This window comes from Bison bison, unplaced genomic scaffold (genome assembly GCF_000754665.1).
Source record: "Bison bison bison isolate TAMUID 2011002044 unplaced genomic scaffold, Bison_UMD1.0 scf7180017864456, whole genome shotgun sequence".
Lineage (NCBI taxonomy): Eukaryota > Metazoa > Chordata > Mammalia > Artiodactyla > Bovidae > Bison > Bison bison.
The window spans coordinates 18,609,282-18,617,623 of NW_011495018.1; the positions used below are offsets into that span (position 1 = coordinate 18,609,282).

The following is an 8,342-nucleotide window of genomic DNA, read 5'->3' on the forward strand; positions in this document are numbered from 1 at the left end:
AAATATTTATAAATTAAAAAAAAAAATCTTAAAATACATTCTCTAGGTGTTGGGGAGGCCCTGGGGGCAGGACGCAGAGAGGTCACATCCTCACATGCTCATTGAGGAAAATGACTTCAGCGTCAGGTCATGCATCAGCTTAAGTGCCAGGGTCAGAACTTGAATTGGGGTAGCCTGAGCCCAGAGTCTTAACCACGACACTGTGCTCATTGGCACAGACCCAGCAGTGATGTGTGGAGCAGTTCAGCACTTGCACTGCAGGTCAGAGAGGTTAGGGTTGGAGTCCTGACTCTCATTTATTAACTGCTTTTCACCTTGGCACTAATCGTCCTCATCTATAAAAGTCACAGTCTCATTAGTACTTGGTCATCCTACTGAGAGCAACTGAGCTGTGTCCTGTTTTGCAGCCACCCCAGAGGGCCATGCCTGTGTCCAGAGGGAACAACAGTACCACGTCTAGTGCGACCATTTTGGGAGATGTCAACTCCTTTACGGACAGCCAGCGGGGTCAAGAGCTCTTTTATGCCCCAGTAGGGCTTTACCAGGTACTTATGAGGGCAGAGTGGTTACATGCAGATGTTCAAATTCTGGTTGTACTCCCTACAGATGTGTAACCTTGAACAAGTTCCCTAACCTCGATGATCTTGTCTGTAAAAGGACGAATCATACCTGCCTTGCAGGGCCATGCTGCCTGTTAAATGAGGTCTCCCGTGTCGAGCAGTGAGCTTGGATCCTGGACATAGCACCGTGCTACCCCACGGGCGAGTTTGGGCTGGGAGGTGCTCAGTGATTGCTTCCTAGGTGGGTTTTTTCCCAGTCTTCTTTCCCTCCCTCCACTGCCCCCACCCTTTCCTAGCTCTTCTGAGTGTAGCATTTTCTGGTTAATCCTGGGTTAAGAACATTCTGCTCCATCTCTGGCTCTAGGGCAAACATGCAGCCATCTGGTATGTTGGTGACCAAGCAGAAGCCTGGATCAGGAAGCTGCCTGTGTTGCAGGAAATCTGGCTGGTGAGGCCCCCACCCCTGGAAGGAGACAAAGCTTTGCTGCCCTCAGCCTCTCCTCTGCCAACTCCCGATTCCCACCTCGGGTGGGAGTGGCCCTCACCCCAAAGGGCAATGGTGGGAATCTGCTTCCTTAACTTGGCCCAAGACCACCACCCCAAGAGCCCAAACTGAGGTCTAAAGACCTCAATCCCCTTACGCCTGACTCAGCGCCTGAATCCTGGGAGCTCTCCTAGCCTGTTTTCTGCCTTTAATCCTGGCTTAATCCTGCCTCTTCATTCTTTGTGTCTATCTCCCTCGAACCCAGTCCTTGCAGGGAGTCAGGTTTATAGGGTTCACTTCTGGACACCCTGGTTTTATGTTGTGTTGTGTTAGTTGCTCAGTCATGTCTGACTCTGCGACCTCACGGACTGTAGCCCACCAGGCTCCTCTGTCCATGGGATTTTCCAGGCAAGAATACTGGAGTGGGTAGCCATTCCCTTCTTCAGGGGATCTGCCTGACCCAGGGATCAAACCTGGTTCTCCTGCACTGCAGGTAGATTCTTTACTGTCTGAGCCACCAGGGAAGCCCTGTGGGTTTAGTAAATCCCCATTACTGGGGAGACATCAATCATCCTTCTGGTTTATTTGCTGGAGGCAGACTGCCTGGATTTACCTCCCAGCTCTGCCACTAAGAAGCTGTATGGTCTTTAACACATTACCTTATCTTTTGAGCATCAGTTTCCTAATCCGTAAAATTCGAGCAGTCATAGTTCTTATCTCACAGGATCTTTGTGAAAACTAGCTGACAGTGTGTAAAGCACATACCATCATCCCTAGGGCAGGAAACATACTATACTCACAAGCTATTATTCCATCATTATTTTCAGATGTGTGAATTAAGGCATGTTCCCTTCTTTGGTGTTTGCACAGAATCACCGAACATCTGCATTGTCACCTAATACTGCAAAAAAAGGAAGTCTTAAGGTAAGCAAAAGAATCAGTCTTACCTCACATTTGATTAGCAGCACCCTTATGGCAGAAAGTGAAGAACTAAAGAGCCTCTTGATGAAAGTGAAAGAGGAGAGTGAAAAAACTGGCTTAAAGCTCAACATTCAGAAAACTAAGATCATGGCATCTGGTCCTATGACTTCATTGCAAGTCGATGGGAAAACAGTGGAAACAGTGGGAGACTTTATTTTGGGGGGCTCTAAAATCACTGCAGATGGTGACTGCAGCCATGAAATTAAAAGACGCTTACTCCTTGGAAGGAAAGTTATGACCAACCTAGATAGCATATTAAAAAGCAGAGACATTACTTTGTCCACAAAAGTCCATCTAGTCAAGGCTATGGTTTTTCCATATGTATGGATATGAGAGTTGGACTGTAAAGAAAGCCGAGCACCGAAGAATTGATGCTTTTGAAGTGTGGTGTTGGAGAAGACTCTTGAGAATCCCTTGGACTGCAAGGAAATCCAACCAGTCCATCCTAAAGCAGATCAGTCCTGGGTGTTCATTTGAAGGACTGATGTTGAAGCTGAAGCTCTAATACTTTGGCCACCTAATGCGAAGAGCTGACTCATTTGAAAAGACACTGATGCTGGGAAAGATTGAGGGCAGGAGGAGAAGGGGATGACAGAGGATGAGATGGTTGGATGGCATCACCGACTCAATGGACGTGGGTTTGGGTGGACTCCGGGAGTTGGTGATGGACAGGGAGGCCTGACATGCTGCAGTTCATGGGGTTGCAAAGAGTCGCACACGACTGAGTGACTGAACTGAACTGCGCTGAATAAAGAAGCTTATCAATGCTTTTGCCCCTTCATCCAAGAGGAATTCTCCAGTCTAATTTCAAGATCTGAATTATTTTGCTGGGATGCCTGCAGAGGATTAAATTAGCACCGCAGTTGCCAAATGTCTGGTTTCTCTGTTCTGGGTGGAAATTGTCTGAGTTTGGTTTTGTCTCCTATGGTGTCATAGCTACTTCTGGACTGTGTTCCTGGGCCCATCCTCCCAGTGGTATGTGACCAGGAACAAGGAAGTATTTGTAAAACTCAAGACTGCATAACTTTCTCAATATTGAATTGGGTTATGGTTTCTCCCAGGAAGAGTTCTGGTTACTAGATTTAGAGTTCTCTGCCACAGGTGTTATCATTTCTGCTTAACCATCCAAAGCATTAGGATCAAATCTACAGACCCTATGAAGCTCCCTGTGCTTCAGGTGAGTCACTTGTGATGTTTGGAATAATTGTGTTTTTCAGGATGTTTTGAGAAACTCAGGCCATGAAATGGATTGGATATTCAAGCTCTCATTTGCATATGACATACTCACATATCATATGTGAGTATCACATAAACCTACGTAAAGAACAAATAGTGTTCTTGAGTTGTTCTGTGTCTAGGATTAACTGTAATCTTTCTTGAAAATTCTGGTCCTCCTTAAATCTCTTCAAACAAAATAATTCCACTCCTAAAATCCACCTCTTCCATCAGATTTTCCATCCTTTTCACCCTCCCTGATCTCAAATACATGTCAACAGAGTAAAATATTTTACACTCAAGTTGGAAGGGATACCTAAATATGAACGGAGTATTTATATTTTAATGTAGATTTTTTTATCCCAAAGAAAATCTGATTACTGGATCATAAAGTGAGTTGGAGAGGGAGATCCTAATAACCCTTCCTTATCCCTAACCCTTGATTCTTTTCTCCAGAAAATGGGAATAACTGCCACAGTCACCATAGAGCTGTTGATCTAAGAGGTGGCCTTAGGATGCATATCTGAGAAAGCAACCTAGTAGGTGAATCTTTACTTTGGGCAAAGAGGGTTGTGATGGATATAAAGAAGAGGAGGAGCAATAACAGTAATAATAGCTAAAATATATTTAGTGCTTACTTTGTTCTCACAACAAAATATAAGGAAGATCTAAAAAAAAGGTAGATTTACTATCATCCTCATTTCACAGGTGGAAAATGACTTGGGGGACCCATTCTGAGGGTGCTCTCTTCACCCTGGGCTAAAATCCAGCTGGTCTTCCTAAGCTCACTGCATCCGCTTTTTCCACTAGAGGAGACCAAGCCAATGACCTGGAAATGGGTCCTGGTGCGGGAGTCACTCACCCTGACACATGGCAGGAGGACAAGGCTGTCTGTCCATGAATCAACATTCCCGTCCATCCATCAGCTGATAGACTCCTATAGGCAAGACCCTGCCTGAGTGTTGTAGGGGATACATGGGTGAAATTTAAACTCTGCTCTTCTGGGTTTTTAGGCCAGTGACTCACTGAGTGGCTGTGGCACATTACTTCCCCTCTAATGGTAGGAGCGGATCATTGAGCTTAGAAAGAGCAGCTGGATGGAGCCTAGGGTGAAGAGAACATTTTCAGAATGCTGGTCCACAGTGTCATGGCCCACCTGACTCATTCTCCATCTGAAACAGGGATAATAATAGATTTGCCTCATATTCTGTTGCAAGGATAAAGTAAATTAATGAACACAAAGTGCTAGAAAGTGAGCCAGAGGAAGTATTGTTGTAGCTACGCATTCTGGGAAACAAACTCACTCAGAAGGACAATGCAGATAGTGGAGTGCAGTTTATTACACCAGTGGGCCCAAGGCAGAGTCTCCTCTTAGCCAAGGACCCCGACCAGTTTTTGTGAAAACCTTATATACTCTAAGTGTACTTGCTGAAACCCACCTCCCCCAATTCCTTGAAACTAGTCTGGACAAGGTAAAAGAGAGATACGATCAAAGTTATCCCATGATTCATGTGTCACAAGACTAGATAAACAGTGGATATTTATCAACAGGCCTGTGGTCATATCCCAATAAACATCATGGAATTTACCACTTTGTTCTGTTACAGAGATAATTAGCATATTCTTTTAGGCAATGGAGAGTCCAAGTACAAGTCCTGAGGCTCTTTTATCTGGGGGTCTGATTTTCCGTTGGTATGCCATTTCTATAAACACCGGGCACAAAGTTCAGAGTCCATTGGGTGGGTGACCATGTGTGTAGCCTAATGTTCACAGCCTGGCCTAAGATGGAGTCCAGCCCTGTCTGTTTCCTCCTTCAGTATCAGATATATTTTAGCTATTATTATTACTATTGTTACTCAGCCTCCATGTAAGTTTCTTGGATATTTATCAACAGGCCTGTGGTCATATCCCAATAAACATCATGGAATTTACCACTTTGTTCTGTTACAGAGATAATTAGCATATTCTTTTAGGCAATGGAGAGTCCAAGTACAAGTCCTGAGGCTCTTTTATCTGGGGGTCTGATTTTCCGTTGGTATGCCATTTCTATAAACACCGGGCACAAAGTTCAGAGTCCATTGGGTGGGTGACCATGTGTGTAGCCTAATGTTCACAGCCTGGCCTAAGATGGAGTCCAGCCCTGTCTGTTTCCTCCTTCAGTATCAGATATATTTTAGCTATTATTATTACTATTGTTACTCAGCCTCCATGTAAGGTTGACCTGATTGACCTCGAAGGACATTTGTTCCTCAAGAATTTGATTGCTCTTTGTGTCTAAGGAGCTAAGTCTTAATGACCCTGTTAAACTTTGACCTCCCAGGCCTTAGTGGGAAGCCAATGTATTGTTACCAAGAGAAAGGCAATGGCAACCCACTCCAGTACTCTTGCCTGGAAATCCCATGGACAGAGAAGCCTGGTGGGCTACAGTCCATGGGGTAGCTAGGAGTCGAACACGACTGAAGTGACTTAGCACTAGCAGCAAGGTAGACAAAGAGAACCTCCTTGTGACTGGTTTCCGTGGACAACTCTGAGTCACCACTCATACTATTTTAGTACAACTTCATTGAGCGTCTCTTAAGGGTTTGATCTAATTTGTGCACGTTCTTAGGAAGACAAGGACTTGTTTTCATCTTTGAATGGCTTAAAATTAAGTTTGAGAAAAAGTGAAAAGGTCAGGAATTGTACATAGGAAATTATTTAGATGGTGGTGTAACGGTTTTAAAATAGGAAGCTCTGACGTGGTGTCCTCTCTTCTGGGATCTTCTCTTTTTCCCCTTCCCTACTTTCCATTACCTTCCCGCTAAGCCCAGGGCAGTAGTCTCATCTCATCTCCAGTGATCTGCCTCCCATCCCAATCAAAGCAGTTGGCATCATTTATATTGGATGTAAAGAGAAAGCTAGTAAGTTCTCACCATGATATGAATGACTAGCCTTTTTGATGTGGGTGTTTGGTCTTCGAGAATTAACTCAAAGGATGGTCTGGAGAAATGCTGGGGTGGGTGTGAATGACACTTTGAAGGGGACAGTCTCCCCAGTGGTCATCAGCTATTTTAGGGTCACTGAGTCTGTCCTCCATTCCATGCCAGAAGAACAAAGGACAGCTCGACTCTGCTTTGGAAGGCTCGCTGTCTCCTGAAATGAAGTATGCACATTGCCCTATGTCAAGGCTCCTGTAGGGCCTGTGAGGCCAATTACTCTGCAAACATTCGTTGAAAGGGGATTAAGAATAACAGAAAATTCCCTAGATCATGTTGGAGCTTTGGCATGGGTGACTTTCGAACCCAGGTGCTGGATCGAGCTCTAGGGGTCAGGTTGCACTTCTGGCCGTCACATGCCAGTCATAAGAACAATTCCTCTCCCGATGTCCATTTGACCAGAACCTCCTCTATACCCCGTAGCAGGGAGATTCTGAGATGCCACTGACTTTTCAAGAAGCACCTAATTGGGTTAACCCAATTGGGAGGGTGCAGAGGAATGTGTCTTATTGTCTTGTGCTCAGAGAGTTCAGCCCAGTGGGGCCAGCTTGGGAAGGATCTTTGGAGAGTATAATACTCATCTTGAGTTAGGGATAAGCCTTTGTTTCTCAGTGAGAGATATCTTGATTAAATGGATGAAGGACAGTTTGGCATAGAAGTTGTCTTGGGGATTTAAACCCTGGCTCTGCCATGTATGCACCAGATGACCTTAACTCGTGTCCCTGTGTATGAAATAAAGATAACAACAGTACCTGCCTCATAGTGTGGTTATGAGCACTAAGATATGCGTGTTGCTTAGCATCATGCCTGCTCCAAAACAGTTATCTAACAAATGTTAATTGTTAGTATTAGCAGGAGTATGGTTTACTCTGGAGGAGGAAATGGCAACCCACTCCAGTATTCTTGCCTGGGAAATCCCATGGACCAAGGAGCCTGGCGGGCTACAGTGCTTGGAGTCACAGAGTCAGGCATGACTTAGTAACTGAGCATGCATGGTCTTACTGTTAGCCCAGATAATCCAACTGCTAATACTAAAAACCATACACTTTCTTATTTAATTGAACAATAGGACAAGCCTGCATTGTTTAAATATGATACCACCAGCTACATGTGACTACTGAACATTAGCAGTGTGGCTAGTTCAAATGGATATGTGCTAAAAGTATAAAATGCATGCCAGTTTTTGAAGATTTAGTTAAAAAAAAAGGAATGTGAAATAGCTCAATAATATTTTCATGTTGATTACATGTTGAAATGGTAAGTTTTTTTAATATATTGGGTTACATAAAATAGTAAAAGTAATTTCACCTGCTTAACTAAAAAATTAAACATGATATATCTATTTACATTATATTTCTATTGGACAGTGCTCTTCATAATTAGCAATTAACCTTGTGGTTAATTTATCCTTAGCTCCAATATTTGTAATATTCATATTTACTTCATTTTCAAAAGGAAAAATAAAGAGGTTTAGTGAGGTAAAGTAACCAGCCCAACTGGCAAGAGGCAGATCGGGCTCTGCAACCAGTCTGTCTCCAAAAGCTGAATTCTTTCTTCCCTGCCAAGTGCTAGAGAACACAGGTGTGGGATTCAGAGGGAGGAGCCATGTGGGCCAGTCTCAGCCTTCCAATTGGAAAATAAATGTGGCCTCAGACACGTAGGTAATAGAACTGCCAAAAGTATATGAAACCTGGCACTTAAATTGTGAGACTCTAATGGTTTTTTTTGTTCTCAAACAACAGAATACATTTCAGGCCCTTATCGGACATTTCCATCAAGATAGAAAAATAAAAACAAAACAGACAAAAGCCACCTCTTGGAGAGAACTACCTTCATAGGATATCAGGCATCCCTAAACATGTCATTTTTGTCCTCATGGAAGGAATTCTGCTAATATCCCTGGGTGTCAGCGGTGGTCAGCAGCAACCAGAATGTAGAAGGTCTCACGTCTGGGGTGTGCCTGGCACTAGCAAGGGCAGGGACAGTCGTGTGTGTCCAGGAGGAGTCCTGCAGAATGGAGAGGTCTCTGTGAGGTCTGAGAGGACTCTGGATGGGACTCAGGTCTCCCCAGATTTCAAGCCCAGGCCTCTGTTTGTTGGAGCCTCGCCGAAACATTCCAGAGACAAC

General features: G+C 44.2%; 1 pseudogene; it reads left to right on the top strand.

Annotated features, from left to right (window-relative positions):
* Positions 1–8,342, top strand: part of LOC105002778 — a 46,997-nt pseudogene that overhangs the window by 20,175 nt on the left and 18,480 nt on the right.